The sequence below is a fragment of the Tamandua tetradactyla genome, chromosome 5, assembly GCF_023851605.1.
Source record: "Tamandua tetradactyla isolate mTamTet1 chromosome 5, mTamTet1.pri, whole genome shotgun sequence".
Taxonomy (NCBI): Eukaryota; Metazoa; Chordata; class Mammalia; order Pilosa; family Myrmecophagidae; genus Tamandua; species Tamandua tetradactyla.
In genome coordinates this window covers 192,320,941-192,340,808 of record NC_135331.1, presented here as the reverse complement: position 1 = coordinate 192,340,808, position 19,868 = coordinate 192,320,941, and the positions used below count along the sequence as shown (strand labels likewise).

General features: G+C 40.6%; 1 long non-coding RNA gene across 1 annotated transcript in view; it reads left to right on the top strand.

Annotated features, from left to right (window-relative positions):
- The first annotated feature begins 526 nt into the window (after positions 1-526).
- LOC143682950 (uncharacterized) overlaps positions 527-19,868 on the top strand; it is a 47,195-nt gene continuing 27,853 nt past the window's right edge. The window contains exon 1 of the long non-coding RNA XR_013175387.1: positions 527-732. This is a non-coding gene — a long non-coding RNA (uncharacterized LOC143682950). The remainder of the gene's footprint in view (positions 733-19,868) is intronic.

Sequence of the window (19,868 nt, the reverse complement as noted above, 5' to 3'; positions counted from 1 at the left end):
TGCATCCTTGTTCTCCGTGCCTCGCGAGCTGCCTTGCTAACCTGACCAGTTTTGGTGTCAGGTGCATCCTTGTTCTCCGTGCCTCGCGAGCTGCCTTGCTAACCTGACCAGTTTTGGTGTCAGGTGCATCCTTGTTCTCCGTGCCTCGCGAGCTGCCTTGCTAACCTGACCAGTTTTGGTGTCAGGTGCATCCTTGTTCTCCGTGCCTCGTGAGCTGCCTTGCTAACCTGACCAGTTTTGGTGTCAGGTGCATCCTTGTTCTCCGTGCCTCGCGAGCTGCCTTGCTAACCTGACCAGTTTTGGTGTCAGGTGCATCCTTGTTCTCCGTGCCTCGCGAGCTGCCTTGCTCACCTGACCAGTTTTGGTGTCAGGTGCATCCTTGTTCTCCGTGCCTCGTGAGCTGCCTTGCTAACCTGACCAGTTTTGGTGTCAGGTGCATCCTTGTTCTCCGTGCCTCGTGAGCTGCCTTGCTAACCTGACCAGTTTTGGTGTCAGATGCATCCTTGTTCTCACTGCCTCGTGAGCTGCCTTGCTAACCTGACCAGTCTAGGCTCTTTGAGGTCTCACGTTACTGTCATCTGTTGCCCTCTTCCCGTATGGGGTCCTGGGCCTGGACCTAAGCCTGTTGGAAGGACACTTCTGGGTGCTGACGGCAGGTGCTGGTGCTGACCATGGCCTGCTGCTTTGCCTGTACCCCAGTTTCTGGATTTCCCTGCCTCTTTTCTGGATGAGGTAGGGACACAGTGTGACTGGGTGTTGGATCCCCTGACCCTGATGTGAGATGTTTTATCTACTTTCTTCCCGTAGTTGGTGATGTACTTTCTGGATTCTGCGTTCTGCCTGCCAACATGGGCTTCCTCCTGCCCCCGAGGCTGAGCCTGCGCTCTCAGTACTGCTTTGTCCCTGAGGACATCTCTATTTTGAAGTTCTAGCTGCTTCTAGCCCACCCTACTTGATTGCAGTTGGCCGGGCTTGCTGGGCCATGTCCTGAAAGGTGGAAAGCTTCTCTATGGCATCTGTTTCGTTCTCGTTCACATTTTGCCAATTTGGTTGCACTGAGCCTCACGCTTTTGATAATCAGGTGCCGCTCATTTTCCACTACCGCACTGAGATGTTGGGTGTGTGGCGTTAGCTGGCGTGGGAGTCCCTTGGCAGGGTCTGATTAGGAATTACCAGTGGATTCTGCTCCAGTGTCATCCTCGTTTAGTAGCTGGTATGCTGTGCTCCTTCAGCGCGCAGGATTTAAAGAAAATTTTTATTGTGATAACGTATCTATCACAAAATTTCCCATTTCAACCATTTTTCAGTGTACAGTTTGGTGGTATTGATAACACTGATGATGTACATCCATCAGCAAGACCCATTACCCAGACATTTTCACCCCCCAAGCAGAAGCTCTGTTCCCACGGGGCAGTAACTCCCCGTTTTCTCGTCCCCCAGAACCTAGCAGCTTCTGATCTATTTTTGTGTCTCTGAGTTTGTGAGCAGGATGTTTCTATAGTGATGATTATAGCCTCTCTTGCCTCTAGCCCATCTGTCTGACTCATCTCTCCCGAGAATATAGTTTGGTCGTGACGAACCCTATGGAAAATGGCCTTCTAGATCCTACAGAATGAAGTCCCAAGGCCGTGGGGGATCTCTGCATCCCTTCATCGTATGCCCAGCTTACCTGTGTGAGTTTATTTCTGACAGCTCCCCCGCTGGTCCCGTGGTGGAGACACTGAGTGGCTGTCCCTCCTGCCCACGCCAGCGTGTCCCACTTTGGTGCCTCTGCGAGAATTATTTCAGCCGCACATCGTCCGCTGAGAAAATCCTAATCATCCTTCGCCATCCCTCTCAGATGCCATAGAGGTTTTCTTAGTCTCTGCAACTAGAGGTGATTTATTCTCTTCTAAGATTGATAATTTTCGCTTTTTATGATTCTGTCTTAAATGTTAGTTACTTTGTGTTTTGCCTCATTTCCCTTATTATAGAAGGAGATTTTCTTGAAGTCTAAACAGTTTATCATCTCTGCACTTAGCTCTATCCCTGGTAGCTATGACTGACATTCATTAACTGTTTGCTAGTTTCATTATTACAAAACCACAAAAATTGCCAGTTTTTCAGAGTAGTTTCTCCACAGAAAGTTGTGGTCTCTAATCCAATTGTGCATACTTCTTTTTAAAATGGTCAATGTTAAATTTGTCCTGCATTATAAGACTGGAAATGGGGAAAAGTACAATTATAATCAAATTTGAAAGCTTGGGGTATTTTTTCCTAAACCTTTCAGACAGATACTTCATTCTGATTTATTCTGAATCTTTTCTAAATAAGTAAGAGAGAGAATGACTTGGAAAACCTTGACTAACTTAGAGAAAAAAATATTTTTCTGTTGAAAATATTTATGTCCTCACAATTTTATTATGTTTTCAAGTGAGTTGTGTGGTTTTTAAACTTTCACATAATGTTTCTTAAGTAGTTTTAATGGAAATACTGTTAAATTGAAGTAGTAGCTAATTGTGGAGAAATAATTTGGGGGGTTATTATGGTATGCATCCTTAACTTTTCACAGTCTAATTGAATTAATATTGTGTCACTTAATGTGTAATGCAACAGTTTCACAATAATACAATCCCAGTAACACCTCCTACTTTTTTGTACTCATATATTTTATATAATAACCCACACAATACATTTTCAGTTTTTGCTTTAAACAGTCATTTGACATTTAACAAATGTAAGAAGAGGAAGAAAAATGGCTTACTTAGATATATGCCACTTCCAGTGTTCTATTTCCCTAACTGTGGGTTCAAATTGTCTCTAATATGACTTCTTTTCAGACAGAAGAACTTCCTTTATTATTTCTGGTAGTCATGCCTTCTAACAACATATCCTATCAGCTTTTGTTTATTTATAAATAACTTTATTTCACCTACATTTTTTGAAAGGTATTTTTGCTAGATACTATATCTAGCAATGCTAGAGTGACAGGGTCTGTTTTTGTTCTTTCAGTGTTTTATAGATGTTGTTTTGTTGCCTTCTGGCTTTTATTATTTCTGATTTTTATTGTATTTCCTTTATGGGATGAATCTTTTTATACTCAGGATGCTTTCGAGATTTTTCTCTTTCTGTTTTCTTTTTCTGTACTTAAGCTCAGATGATTCCCTAGACCTGTCTTCAAATCATTAATTCTTTTCTTTTCTGTTATAGCCAGTCTCCTTTTAATCCATCCAATGAATTTTTTATTTCAACTATTATAATTTTTAGTCCTAGTATTTCCGTTTATTTTTTTTTCCTTTTTACAAAATCCACATCTTCTAAAATTCTCCTCTTCCTCACCCGACCCACCACCTTTCCCTATAGATTTGTTAAATAGTTCAGTTATTTCAAAGTCCTTTGCTGCTGATTCCATCATCTGTGGGTCTGTTTCTATCAACTTTTCTCTTGACTATGGGTCACATTTTTTAATTTCTTCACATGTGCAGTATATTTATTATATACTTGGCATATTAAGTACACATTATATATCATTGGATTCTGTTAGCTTACTTTGAAGAATGTGGACTTTGTCCTGGTAGGGAGCTGAATTACTGAAATGCCACTTTGAGCCTGAGGAATCTCGGATTTAGACTTTCTTTAAGTGAGTCTATTTTAGTTTTTTCCTTAGTCCTAGGGAAAATCTATTAGTCTGTGGATAAGATCTTTTCTTTCCAGTCTTTTAAAAATAGCTCAATTGAAGTGTAATTTACATACCATAACATTTACGCATTATAAGTGGACAATTCAGCAATTTTTTTTGGTAAATTTATAGATTTGCGCAAACATCACCACCATCCATTTCCAGAACATTTCCATCACCCTTAAAGGTCCCTGTGACTGCTCACCCTGAGTCACCGCCCCTGCCCCAGCCCTGGGTAACCACAGGTCTGCTTCCCATCTCTATAAACCCACCTTCTCGGAACGTCCATATAAATAGATCCTTACTATGTGTCGTCTTATACACCTGACTTCTTTCACTTGGCTGATATTTTAGAAGTTGGACAGGAGGTCTTACTCCTAAGGTATGGTCTTTCTAGAGTTTAGGGGAAGACTAAGACCTTCACCAAACTCTTCCAATTTGGCGGGTTTTGAGCTCCACCTCTTCTTCCCTGTGGCGGGCGGCTGCTGAGCGCTATCCCAGCTGTCAGTGTCTCTCAGGGTTCTTTTGAAGTTGACCCTGCACAATAGAGTTTAAAAGACAGCTAAGAATTTCTGGGTATCTATGCACAGATTTGGGGCCTCCATTACCAGGACCTGTCCTTTCTGAGACCACTCCTTCCGATGTGGAGGCAGTCTAACGGTGCGCTGGTCCCCGGGCTGGGAGGACTCAGCCTCCCACCGGTTACTACCCTCCAGGCCGGGCACTGCAGGCGCCTCGGCGAGAAGCTGAATCACGTGGGCTTTTCCTCTGCAGCTCCTTCTAAGTGTTCATGCTTTCCCATCTGTGCCTCCTTTTGGTCACGCTCCATGGACTTTAAATTGTTGTTTTAATGGTTTTCTAGAATACATGATTGCAGCTGGTGGGAAGGTTAGCTGAAACAAGACCCTCCACACTGCCAGAACAAGAAGAATTCAGGACACGGTGTTTTTCTATTACTGTGAAAATCAAGAATTAAGGCAGACGTTCAGGCTCAGTAACCAGGTGATCTTACTTCATAAGCTGGGATAATTCAGAAAGAACTTTAGCCATAGTTTCTCTAAGGAAGTGAATGTATAAACAAGATTACAAGAAAAGTTTTTAAACTACCAAGGGGGTGGATATCCCATATCCTTTGAGTCATTTTATATATTTTTAAGTTTTAAAACATTTAATTATTTACAATAGATACTTCTGAGCACTTAGCTATCATACTGACAGTTGCTGGGTAAATAAATGATTATGAGCACAGCTAAAATCGACTTGAGCACTTATTTTGTGGTCAAGGACCATTACTAAAGCTTTCATGTACTGACTCTGAATTTACAATACTGAGAGTTTATCCAGGGAGTGGCAGCTGCGGGGATTTGAATCGGGGACCCAGCTCTCGAGCTTGTCCTTTTAACCATTTTGCTACCAGGTGATCCATCATGAGGATGCCGTGCGTGGGGAAGGTGTCTGCTCTCCGTGTGGGCAGTGGGCCTGGCCTGAGTCGGGTGCAGCCGCTCCTGCCCTCGGTACCTTGGAGCCCGAGGAGGGTCCAGGCAAACTGGCCTCACAAATCCACTCACTCCAAAGTGGGAGGGAAACGCTTGTGATACAGTGAGTGGTGGTGTTCCCAGGTAGATATGGACAAGATTGGGGAACTTTAACTTTGACGAGAGATCTAATGGGTCAGTTTCTGATGGAATTAATTTGCAAGCAGATGAACTGGTCAGTTGATTTTGTTTGTGTGCGGGGATTGGAACCTGGAGGTCTTGCTAAACCTCAAACGTAGATGTTCCCGGTTTCTGCTGCCTCCTCTGGCCTATTTGGATGGACAGTTTCTCTCCAGGAGTCACCAGTCCATGCTTCCGTGCTCTAGCAGCAGCTGGTGGCGGCTTTTCTAATTGTCTCCTGCAGCCAACCGACCACCACTGTTGCCAGATGGGCAGAACTTTTGTCCCTAATGAGAAGGCACAACTGAATGCTGCTCTGGTCATCCTGTTGAAGCGTCTTTGTTATACCCTAAACAGCTATAATTCATTTGTGACTCAAAAAGGAAAAAAAAGAATAGCATGTCTTCATGGGTCAAAAGAATCCCAGCATACAGACCCATGAATCTGCTCACCAAATGCGGTCTTGCTGGGAGCAGACCTAACCACACATTCACGAAGTTTGCTTCCTGGCGGTGGTTCTTCAGACAGCTTTTATTTTCTTACTTGTGGTTTTCTGTATCCTAAAAAAAATAGCACCCATCACTTTTTAAAGAATTTTTATTATTTATTTATTTATTTTTCATGGGCAGGCACTGAGAATTGAACCTGGGTCTCTCTCTGCCTCTGTTGCACCACCCAATACCCACCATTTTGGGCTTACTTTTTAAAAATGAAGTATAGGGTGTGTATGGCTCTCAGTTCCTACTTTCAACATAGGGCTGAGGCCGAGTCCTGCCTCATTCTCAGACATCTCTACAATGTAAGACCATGAAAAAAGAAAAACTCAGGCAGACCCCAAATTGCAATTTTCCTCTAAAACCTCTTCAGATTCTCTCAGTTTTTTTGGAATAAATATCAAGAACAGGACATATCATTATCCATTTAAACCTGTCACATGGTAGACATTTAATAAACATGAGTCTAATAGATGCATGAAAAAATGAGTAAATGAATGAAGAAGGCATAACCTATTTGGTCAGGAGGTTTTCAATTGCAAATGATTGAAAACTGACTTCTAAATGGGAAATCAGTGACCACTGCTCCTGGAAGGACAAGGGTCAAGCTGGATTCAGGTCCTTTTTTCCTTTCCTTGGCTGCCCATGATTTGGCTTCGGATTCTCTCTGTTCCTTCAGATGCATGCCCCACGATGGGACACTTGACAGCTTTGGAGTTGTATTTAGGAGCTTTTAAGTCAGAAGAATAAAAGAAGCCCCTTCTCCTCCAATCTGGGAACTCCAGGGAAGTCTCTGACTGGACCACCCAGGGTGGTAAGGCCACCCTGCCATGGGGGGAGGTGGGCATCATGACTGACAGCTCCTCCGTTGTCCAGGAAACCAGGGTGGGGCCCCAGAGGAAGGAAGCAGGAGGGGCAGTTACCAGAAGTGGGGAGGGAGGCAGACTGTCGATAAAACCAATCCATCTTCCACAGAGAGGCCATATTGGTAATGAAAATGGTATTTGTAATAACTGGAACTTGTTATTTTGTGCATGCAGGTACTATATAAGCCTTTCACATCCAGTATCTAAGGCCACTGTCCTACCTTGCAGGTCCTAGGGGTCAGAGATACTAAATGATGGACCAAGGCCAAAGTAAGTGATGGACAATAGAATTGTTAATGCATAATGGAATTTATGCATTGAAATTCTTAAATTTATACATGCCGACTAATAATATACTTGCCTTTAAAAAGAAGTCAGAAACTCATCCACAAACAAAAAATAAGGATTATTTTGTTGACACAAATCTTAAATTAAGAATTTATGTGACTCTGGCAATGAGATATTCTGAATGTTCATGTGACTTGATTCTTTTCCAGTTAACATGATTCATTAATCATATAACTGAATAACTTAGTCTTTGTCATTTAAAAATAAATAAACTAATTTTTATTTAAGAAAATCTAGAAATCAAGAAACATCATTTCAAGTCTTTTGCCCACTTTTTAAATGGGTTGCCTTTTTATTGTTGAATTGTAGAATTTATATATTTTAGATATTAAACCCTTATTGATATGTGGTTTCCAAATATTTTCTCCCATTGAGTAGGTTGTCTTTTCACTTTCATGATAAAGTTCTTAAATGTACAAAAGATTTAAATTTTGATGAGATCCCATTTATCTATTTTTTTCTTTTGTTGCTTGTGCTTTGGGTGTAAAGTCTGAGAAACCACTGCCTAATATAAATACAATGTCCTGAAGATGCTTCCCTATGTTTTCTTCTAGAAGTTTTATAGTTCTGGTTCTTACATTTAGGTCTTTTATCCATTTTGAGGTGTTTTTTGGTATGTAGTGTGAGGTAGGGGTCCACCTTCATTCTATTGCATATGGACATCCAGTTTTCCTGGCACCATTTGTTGAAGAGACTATTCATTCTTCATTGCACAGACCTGGCACTTTTGTCAAAAATCAGTTGACCAAAAACATGAGGGTTCATTTTTTAAATCTCAATTTGATACCATTTGTCTATGTGTTTATTTGCCTGTCCTTGTGTCAGTACTGTGCTGTTTTGATTACTGTGTGTGTTTTGTTTTTCTGCATAGGCAGGCACCAGAAAATGAACCCAGGTCTCCAGCATGGCAGGCAAGAATTCTGCCACTCACTGAGCCACTGTTGCACTGCCCAATTACTGTGGTTTTGTAATAAGTTTTAAGATCAGGAAGTGTGATTCCTCAAACTTCATTCTTCCTTTTCAAGAAAGCTTTGGCTATTTGGGGCTCCTTACCCTGTCATATACATTTGATGATTGGATTTTCTGTTATTGCATAGGAGGCTATTGGAATTTTTATTGTGATTACCTAGAATCTGATCATCACTTTGGATAGAATTGACATCGTAACGATATTTAGTCTTCCAATCCATGAACATGAAATGTCCTTCCATTCATTTAAGTCTTCTTAGATTTCTCTTAGCAATGTCTTGTAGTTTTCTGCCTGTGAGTCCTTTATATCCATTGTCAGATGAAGCACATGAAAAGATGCTCAGCAACATTAGCTGTTAGGGAAATGCAAGTCCAAACTACAATGAGATATCATTTCACACAACTGGAATGGCTAATATTTAAAAAATGGAGAATTACAAGTGTTGGAGAGGAGGTGGAGAAATATTCCTTCCTTGGTGGAGAATAAAATGGTGCAGCCAGTGTGAAAAACAGTTTAGTGGTTAAGTGTAAAATTATAATCTGACCTGGCAATCCTATTTCTTTCAATTTCAAAAGAATTGAAAACAGGGACTTAAACAGATATTTCCACACTGTAGTTCATTATTCCCAACTGCCAAGAGATGGAAACAACTCAAATGTCTCTCAACCAATGAACAAATAATAAAATGTGGTTCCTTCAAAAAATGGAATATTATTCAACCATAAAAATAGAATGAGATTCTGAAACATACAACATGGATGAATCCTGAAGACATCATGTTGAATGCAATAAGCCAGACACAAAATGACAGATATGTATGGTATCACTGATATGAAATAATTAGAATAAACAAATTCATATAGTCAGAAACTAGAACTTAGGTTACCAGGGGCTGGATTAGGGGTAGGGAATGGGAAATTGATGCTTAAGTTGTACAGAATTTCTGTTTGGATTGATGTTAGAACAAATTGTGAATGTAATTAGCAGAACTGAATCATATTTGAACGTGGTTAATAGAGAAAATTTTAGGTTGTATATATATATTGCTAGAATAAAGATTAAACAAACCATCAAACATCAAACTGTACAACACTGTGAATTCTATTGTAAACTATGGACAATGGTCTAATTATAAAAATATTCTTTCATGAATTGTAACAAATGTAACCATGCTAATGCAAGGTGTTAATAATAGGAGGTATATAGAAACTCTGTATTTTATGCATGATTTTTCTGTAAACCTACAACTTCTTTAATTAAAAAAAAAAAAGGAGAAGAAAGAAAAATCACTCAACTAGGCGTATGTCCTGATTTTGAGTTTGGAAACTGTGTTAGTTTGCAAGCTGCCAGAATGTGAGATACCAGAATAGGAACGGCTTTTATAAAAGGAAATTTAATAAGTTACAAGTTTACAGTTCTAAGGAAGTGAAAGTGTCCAAATCAAGCCACCAACAAGAGGTTACCTTCACTCAAGAAAGGCTGATGGGTCCGAACCCTCTGTCACCAGGGAAGTCACATGGCTGCATCTGCTGGTCCCCTGCTCCTGGGCTCCGTTGCTTTCAGCCTCTGTTCCTGTGGGGTCCCTCACTTTGCTTCTCCAGGGCTGGCGTTCCTCTCTGGGCTTCCCTTGGCTCTCTCCAGGTTCTCGCTTGCTTAGCATCTCATGGTGACGTCTACTGGGCTCCAAGCATCTGTAAACACCCGTGTCTCTCACTTCTGTGTCAGCTCGGGGCTCTGTTGGCTCTGAGGCTTCTGTCTTTTCTGACTTTCTCCAAAATGTTTCCTTTTTTAAAGGACTCCAGTAAACTGATCAAGACCCACTTGGAATGTGGGTCCTCTAATGAAGTTTACATACACAATTAGGTGTGTCGCATCTCCATGGAGATAACTAACCAAAAGATTCCAACCTGTATTATTAAATCAGGATTAAAGAAATGGCTGTCCCCCGAAGACGGAGTCAGGAATAAAGCATGGCTTTTCTGGGGTACATAATCCTTTCAAACCAGCACAGAAAATACTGATACTATATAACTTAGGTTTGTAAGAGCGTGTGTTTGTATCGCGGCAGTGCCAGCCGGGGGTGTAGCACTGTTGTCTCGGGCACGAGCTGTAATTGGAAGCCCACCCGTCAGCCTTGTCCTGCGCGTGGCCCTGGATGCTCCCCACACCCTGGCTGTGGCTTCAGGAGGCGCGCGGTGGGGCCGGGTGGGTCGTCTCTCCGGCTGTTGGAGGGCTTGGAGCACGGCCGGCTTCATAAATGGCAGCTGTTGATTCCATCATTGCTCAGTTTGAATTGCGGGGCCTCCAGCAGCCGCCTCAGACGGCTGCTTTGTTTCCGTGTGTGTTCTAACCACGGGCCCCCAGCGGAGGGGAAAGGAGGCTGCTGTCCGCATTTCTCCCCGTCACTGCTGCTGCATGACACGGGGAGATAATTAGAGATGATTCCCCAGCCCTGGGTGCCCACTGAAGGGGAGCGTCCAGGTGGCCGCGGGCGACGCGCGTGCACTGCAGCGCCTCACTCCTCTGGGGACCCCTGAGGCTCTGGAGACCAGGTGAGAAGGCGCCTCACCACGAGGGCACTGACAGCCTCAGGAGTTGGAGGAAGGGGAGGGGGGTCTTCCCCCAGGTCCGGATGCTGATCGAACAGTGAGGCAGCGATGGGAGAACCAGCTCTACAAAACCAAGACGCTAGAACACCGAAGTCAAGAAGTAAAATACAGACAAAGCCATCCTTAGGCCTGCCACGAATCTCAAAGCTGGCAGATTTGAATTTAAACTTTGCCTGTGTCAGTACTTCCTGTGTCAAGTTACACCTGTGAGTACTGCTGTCTCAGTGAAAAGTTAGGCAATTGCTTCTCTGCTTGCTTTTTGGTTACTAAAAAGAAGACAAACGCCAACACTTTCTACTGCCTTGCCTCTGTGTTAGCTGCACGACCGCTGACGTCAGGGATCCAGAAGACGTCTGAGCAGATGTAATAACCTATGCGTGTCGCCTGCTGTGTGTGAGCAGCTCTGCCCCGTTGTCGATTTGGAATAATGCAGACAATTAACTACAGAAGATGTGCCTAGGACCCAGCATGATGCAGGAGAAAACATTCTCGCCAGAGCCAGTCCTTGTTACAACATGGATTAAGGCATGGAAGGAAAGCTTCCCCTGGTCTTAGGTTTAATGGGTTGATTTCCTTATGATCCAAAAGTTTTGAAATGGAAATATGGCTTTCCTTTACTACTTACTTTTATCAGGCTAGGAAACTGTACTTCATTGGCTTTAAAAAAAGATTTTCCTACTAAGATGCAACGACCACCCAAGGACTAGTAATAGGTAGGAAAAAAGATGATTTTGCATTTTGAAAAAGAAAATCTAAAATGTCCTTTGCTTTCATTTTTTCCCCTTTGAGATGAATATCCATGCCTGATAAATATTCACTCAAGGTCTTGATGACATTTGGCCTGTGGGAAGCTCCCAAAGTACGTCCTGGAAGTGTTGAATGTCTTCAGTGAATGAAAAGCTTCCTTGTTATTTCTGGAAGCAGATACACTCTGAAGTAAACGGTTCATTTTTGTTTTATTTTCCTTTCACTTCCTGGCCTCTGCTTCTGCCCTGTGCCTGAGAAATGAAGTTTGTTCAGCATTCCAGATGCTCCCGGGGCTGACTGGGCCTGGATAGGGGTGAAATGGAGAAAATGAGATTTCTAGTGTTTGGGGAGTTTGCATTCTAACATTAGAAGCCTAATTTTTAAATAAACTATATACCACTCAAGATATTTGTAAGAGAATTATGGAAGGTTTTTGGACAGGGTGAGTATAGTAGCATTTGTCTTATAATAATACAACAAAACGTAAAAATATTCTAATGATAAAATTTTGTGTGAAAAAAGCTGCAAAAGTCATTGTTGGACAATGTTAGATTTTTTTTTAAATTAATTTTTCCCCTGGTACCATTTTTCCCCAACACATTAGCAATCATTGGGCTTCAGATGGGTTAGAATATTCTGACTACTACCCCGCCCTGAATTCCACCACAGGTACTTATGGAAGCATGGAAAATTTGCAATTCCTCAAAGGATTGTAAATGAGCCCATTGTAAAGCTGCCAAAGTAAATTAACAAGATTTAAATTTTGCCACAATGTCTATCAGAAATTCAAATGACTGGTAATTAACACAGTCCTTACTCTCTTGTGACACAGCAGCATGGCGAAACTATTCATAGTCACCTCCCTGCTTCTGCCTGTTCTGTTATATCTGCTTGGGCTCCAGGGGTTGCTCTGTAGACTGAATAGTGTTCTATTGAATTCTAAGCGTGAAAGAGAAGTAAAAGACAATAAATATTTATGGTGAGGGTAAATGTATTTTCCTAAAAGCCATTCTGTTCCCTTGAGTTTAGAAGAATACATTTTTCTCTAATAAATTAATCATTACAGAATTTTTAAAAAAATACACAAGAGGGGGAATATCCATATTCCATCACCCAGAGATAATCACTATTAACATTTTAAATGTATTTACCTCCAGACAGTCTGCTTTAGATTTTAAATTGTGATTGTGACATATAAAATTGCATTAACTTATCTTTTTTGGTTTTATTGAGATACACTCACACACCACACAAACAATTCAAAGTGTACAATCATTGGTTCATAGTATCATCATATAGTTTTGCATGTATCCCTGAGATCAATTTTAGAAAAGTTTCATTACTCCAGAACAGAAATAAGAATAAAAAAAATAAAACTCAATCTTCCCCTACTCTTATCCTCACTCTTTTGTTGACCCGTAGTATTGGTGTAGGACATTTGTTACTGCTGATGAAAGAATACTAAAATATTACCATTTCCTTTGTCCATAGTTTGTAATAGCTATGTTTTTCCCTATATACCATTCTATTTCTTTTTTTTTTACATTTGTAGTGATTCATAGAAGAACTTATTTACATACATAACTTTAGTTTAGTTTTAGTTTTTTTTTTGCATGGGCAGGCACCAGGAATCGAACCCGGGTCTCCAGCATGGCAGGTGAGAACTCTGCCACTGAACCACCATCGCATCGCCCTTACATACATAACTTTAAAGAATCACTTTCACCTCAATATGTTATTATTTCTCATAATTCCAAGAATGAGCTACCGTCTCCTCTGTCCATTCCCAAACATTTAAGTTCAGCCCCGTTAACAATTCTGTACCTAATAGGTAACCACTCCCTCTTCTCTAGCTTCTGTCTCTCTACGTACCCTAGATCTACATTTTTCCTAGTGCATATCTTTATTATATTACTCATCTAATCATAGACTGGATAAAGGGGTGTCAGTCACAAGATTTTTATAATCAAACAGCCACAAAATAAAAGCCATATAGCTATACAAACATTCTACTTCACTAGAAACTAAACAGAGATATCTTCATAACAATTCAGTAGTGATAATCATTGTTAAATCCTAACTTCCCTGTTAGAGCTCTTCCCTCTCTTTTGATCAGTCTCTCAGTCTTTAGAGATATTTGGGCAATGACCATTCTAACTCCTTCATGCTGAAAATGGGTGTCAACATTATGAGGTAGAAGAATGGTTCTTGGAGAGACTTACATGGTATATTAATTTCCAGAAATGGAATGGCTTTTAAAAAAGGAATTTATTAAGTTGCACGTTTACAATTCCAAGGCCATAAAAATGTCCAAACTAAGGCATCCAGATAAAGAAACCTCGGCTCACGGAAGGGTGATGTGGGAAGGCATGTAGCTGGCATCTGCTGATCCTTATTCCCAGTTTTGTTGCTTCCAGCTTCTCATGCTAGTGGCTTCCTCTCTAAGTGTCTTGGGCCTTCACTTAGCTGCTCTGGGACAAAACTTTGGGCTTCATCTCTTAGCTTAGCATCTGCCAGGGTGGGAGATTTCTTCTTATCAAGTTCTGGCTATTTCCATGAGTCCTTGCTTACCACCTGGCTATTTCTGTCTCAATCTCCAAACGTCTACATCAGCTTTGTTCTCCAAATGCTGGGGTGAGAGGCAACACTGGGATGCGTTGGGGGAGGCTCCACCCTCTCCAAGCTTTGGGGCAGCACCCAAGCTCTCGGCCATCTCTGGGGTATGTGCTTAACCCCTCCAGAACAATGGGTGGCAGCCAGGCTCCCCTAGTCCCTAGTTTACACTCGTCACTCTCTCCAAGGCCTCAGGTGGCACAACTCTTCCTGAGCAACAAAGAGAAGGTCCACCCTCTGCTTCTGGGACAAACTCACCCTCTCCACGTGTGTGGGTTGGTCTGCTCTCCTGGCCTGAGATTTCCTGGCTCCAGACCTTAGCCTCTATGGTTCTGCTTCTGAAGCCATTTTTTCTTCATTCTGTCCCTTTTCTGTCCTTTTTTTTTGTCCAAACTTGCAGTGGGTCTATTCATACAGATCTCACAAAAATTGTGTTGATTTTCCATGTAGTACATAAGGATCAAAACCATCAGATGATAGGACTTTCCACAGATCCTTTCTGGATAACTTCAACTCCAGTCCTCACTCATCATGAAATGGCTGGCTGCTTCCATGTTTGGTTAAATCCTTCCCTGGGACCAGATTCACTGAGGTCTCACTTTCTGAAAGTGCAGAATTTTCCAGACCATTAATTTCTGTTTTCTTTGTACCCAAGAATTCAGTTCTCAGCTTATCTGAGGCCAGGCTGCATTTTCCACACGTAGTTTGGAAATTTCTTCTGCTAGACATGCAAGTTCATCACTTTCAAATTCTGTCTTCCATCCACAAAGATCACCTTCCTTCCAGTTTGCAATGACATGGTCCTCATTTCTGTCCAAGACCTCGTCAGAGATATCTTTAGAGTCCACATTTCTACCAACAGTCTCTTCAAAGCCTTCTAGACCTTTCCTATTAAACTGTTCACAATTCTTCCAGAATTTTCCCCTTATCCATTTAAAAAGCCATTCCAACATGTTTGGTATTTGCAGACCACAGCACCTCACTTTTATGGTATCAAAATCTGTATTGGTTTGCTAATGGTGCTAGGAAGCAATGCACAAGAAATGGAATGCTTTTAAAAAAGGAATTTAGTAAGTTAAGAGTTTACAGTTTTAAGCCCATAAATACCTCCTAACTAAGGCACCCAGAGAAGGTACCTTGGCTCAAGGAAGGGTGATCAGGGAAGGCATGAGGTTGACATCTGTTGGTCCTTGTTCCTGGTTTCATTGCTTCCAGCTTCTGATGCCAGTGGTTTCCCATCTAAGTGTCTGTGGGCCTTCGCTTACCTGCTCCAGGACAAAACTTTGGGTTTCATCTCTTAGTGTAGCATCTGCTGGGGCAGGAGATTTCTTTTCTTCGGGTTCTGACTATTTCTGTGAGTCCTTACTTAGTGTCCAGCCTTGATTCCCAATGTCTGCAGTGGCTGTGAGCTCTCTCCAAAGTGTTTCCTCTTTTAAAGGCCTCCATTAAACTAATCAAGACCCACCTTGAGTGGCTGGAGTCACATGTCACCCTGCCCAGAGGCCACACCCACATCTGAGCACACCACATCTTCTTGGAGATAATCTTGTCAAAAGGGTCACACCCACAACTGGGAGTGTCGCAACTCTGTGGGGACAATCTAATAAAAAATGCATCTACCCTACAGCACTGAATCAGGGTTAAAAGAAATGGCTGCCCCCACAATATTGGATGAGGGTGAAAACATGGCTTTTCTGGGATACATAATACCTTCAAACCAGCCCATCTGGGATAGGATCAATCTGGAGATTTTAAGTTTCTGAAAGTAAACTTAAGTAAAACTTTTGTAAATTCTTACCTAGACCCCAGGGTATTCTTTAAAGGAATATTGTTGGAGCTTGGCATACTGTAGCATACCATGGCAATTTGCAATATCTGGCTGAAGCTTGTATAAAAGTAACCTCTAGAAGGACCTCTTCTCTTGCTCAGATATGGCCTGTCTCTCTAAGTCCAACACTGCAAGTGAGATCATTGCCCTCCGCACTACGTGAGACATGACATCCAGAGGTGAAAGTTCCCTTGGTGATGTGGGAGATGACTTCCAGGTGTGAATCCAGACCTGGCACCATGGGGTCAACAATTCCATCCTGACCAAAAGAGGGAAAAGAAGTATAATTAATAAAGTATCAGTGACTGAGGAGACATAACTACTGACCTCACAGAAATAAAGGAGGTAATAACAGGATACTATGAACAACTTTACGCTAATAAATACAACAATTTAGAGGAAATGGACGGGTTCCTGGAAAGACATGAACAACCAACTTTGACTCAAGAAGACATAGATGACCTCAACAAACCAATCACAAGTAAAGAAATTGAATCAGTCATTCAAAAGCTTCCTAAAAAGAAAAGTCCAGGACCAGATGGCTTCACATGTGAATTCTACCAAACGTTCCAGAAAGAATTAATACCAATTCTCTTCAAACTCTTCAAAAAAATCGAAGTGGAGGGAAAACTACCTAATTCATTCTATGAAGCCAACATCACCCTCATACCAAAACCAGGCAAAGATATTACAAAAAAAGAAAACTACAGACCAATCTCTCTAATGAATACAGATGCAAAAATCCTCAATAAAATTCTAGCAAATCGTATCCAACAACACATTAAAAGAATTATACATCATGACCAAGTAGGATTCATCCCAGGTATGCAAGGATGGTTCAACATAAGAAAATCAATTAATGTAATACACCATATCAACAAATCAAAGCAGAAAAATCACATGATCATCTCAATTGATGCAGAGAAGGCATTCGACAAGATTCAACATCCTTTCCTGTTGAAAACACTTCAAAGGATAGGAATACAAGGGAACTTCCTTAAAATGATAGAGGGAATATATGAAAAACCCACAGCTAATATCATCCTTAATGGGGAAAAATTGAAAACTTTCCCCCTAAGATCAGGAACAAGACAAGGATGTCCACTATCACCACTATTATTCAACATTGTGTTGGAGGTTCTAGCCAGAGCAATTAGACAAGAAAAAGAAATACAAGGCATCAGAATTGGAAAGGAAGAAGTAAAACTATCACTGTTTGCAGACGATATGATACTATACGTTGAAAACCCGGAAAAATCCACAACAAAACTACTAGAGCTAATAAATGAGTACAGCAAAGTAGCAGGTTACAAGATCAACATTCAAAAATCTGTAGCATTTCTATACACTAGCAATGAACAAGCGGAGGGGGAAATCAAGAAACGAATCCCATTTACAATTGCAACTAAAAGAATAAAATACCTAGGAATAAATTTAACTAAAGAGACAAAAAACCTATATAAAGAAAACTACAAAAAACTGCTAAAAGAAATCACAGAAGACCTAAACAGATGGAAGGGCATACCGTGTTCATGGATTGGAAGACTAAATATAGTTAAGATGTCAATCCTACCTAAATTGATTTACAGATTCAATGCAATACCAATCAAAATCCCAACAAATTATTTTTCAGAAATAGAAAAACCAATAAGCAAATTTATCTGGAAGGGCAGGGTGCCCCGAATTGCTAAAAACATCTTGAGGAAAAAAAACGAAGCTGGAGGTCTTGCACTGCCTGACTTTAAGGCATATTATGAAGCCACAGTGGTCAAAACAGCATGGTATTGGCATAAAGATAGATATATCGACCAATGGAATCGAATAGAGTGCTCAGATATAGGCCCTCTCATCTATGGACATTTGATCTTTGATAAGGCAGTCAAGCCAACTCACCTGGGACAGAACAGTCTCTTCAATAAATGGTGCCTAGAGAACTGGATATCCATATGCAAAAGAATGAAAGAAGACCCATCTCTCACACCCTATACAAAAGTTAACTCAAAATGGATCAAAGATCTAAACATTAGGTCTAAGACCATAGAACAGTTAGAGGAAAATGTAGGGAGATATCTTATGAATCTTACAATTAGAGGCGGTTTTATGGTCCTTAAACCTAAAGCAAGAGCACTGAAGAAGGAAATAAATAAATGGGAGCTCCTCAAAATTAAACACTTTTGTGCCTCAAGAACTTCATCAAGAAAGTAGAAAGACAGCCTACACAATGGAAATCAATATTTGGAAACGACATATCAGATAAAGGTCTAGTATCCAGAATTTATAATGAGATTGTTCAACTCAACAACAAAAAGACAGCCAACCCAATTACAAAATGGGAAAAAGACTTGAATAGACACCTCTCAGAGGAGGAAATACAAATGGCCAAAAGACACATGAAGAGATGCTCAATGTCCCTGGCCATTAGAGAAATGCAAATCAAAACCACAATGAGATATCATCTCACGCCCACCAGAATGGCCATTATCAACAAAACAGAAAATGACAAGTGCTGGAGAGGATGCAGTGAAAGAGGCACACTTATCCACTGTTGGTGGGAATGTCAAATGGTGCAACCACTGTGGAATGCAGTTTGGCGGTTCCTCAAAAAGCTGAATATAGAATTGCCATATGACCCAGCAATACCATTGCTGGGAATCTACTCAAAGGACTTAAGGGCAAAGACACAAACGGACATTTGCACACCAATGTTTATAGCAGCGTTATTTACAATTGCAAAGAGATGGAAACAGCCAAAATGTCCATCAACAGACGAGTGGCTAAACAAACTGTGGTATATACATACGATGGAATATTATGCAGCTTTAAGGCAGGATAAACTTATGAAGCATGTAATAACATGGATGGACCTAGAGAACATTATGCTGAGTGAGTCTAGCCAAAAACTAAAAGACAAATACTGTACGGTCCCACTGATGTGAACCGACATTCGAGAATAAACTTGGAATATGTCATTGGTAACAGAGTCCAGCAGGAGTTAGAAACAGGGTAAGATAATGGGCAATTGGAGTTGAAGGGATACAGACTGTGCAACAGGACTAGATACAAAAACTCAAAAATGGACAGCACAATAATACCTAATTGTAATGTAATTATGTTAAAACACTGAATGAAGCTGCATCCGAGCTATAGGTTTTGTTTTGTTTTGTTTTGTTTTGTTCTTATTATTATTACTTTTATTTTTTTTCTCTATATTAACATTCTATATCTTTTTCTGTTATACTGCTAGTTCTTCTAAACCGATGCAAATGTACTAAGAAACGATGATCATGCATCTATGTGATGATGTTAAGAATTAATGATTGCATATGTAGAATGGTATGATTTCTAAAAAAAAAAAAGAAAAAAAAATGGTCAGCACAATACTGCCTAATTGTAATGTAATTATGTTGGAACGCTGAATGAAGCTGCATCTGAGCTATAGTTTTTTTTTTTTTTCTCTTATATATTTTTGTACTTTTTATTTTTATTTTTGTTTTCTCTCTGTGTTATCACTTTATTTCTTTTTCTGTTGTCTTGCTATTTCTTTCTCTAAATCGATGCATATGTACTGAGAAATGCTGACCATACACCTATGTGATGATATTAAGAATTACTGATTACATATGTAGAATGGAATGATTTCTAAATGTTGTGTTAGTTAATTTTTTTAATTAATAAAAAAAATTAAAAAAAATAAAGTATCAGTGACTGAGAGTTCAAATAGAGTCACAAGACTACTCTGGAAGTTGCTCTTATGCAAGCTTCAGTTAGACCTTGCTACCTATCATAACCTGCCAGCCCCCAGCCAGGACCATTCCAGCCAATCCTAAAGAACACCTAGGGCAATATATTAGATACTGCAGGGGTTCCATGCACTAGAGTAACTTTCCAGAAACTTACAGCCACCAGATGGGCCCCTGGTCCAGATAAGTCCTGAAACCTAGCCCAGCCTCTCCAAAACATCAGATAGTTCCATCTCCCTAACCCATATTAGTGACAGACCCTTCCAATATCAAAAATTTAGAATTGCTATAGCCCAAACACCCCTAAAGGGAGGGATAGAAAAATCAAAGGTGATGGTGG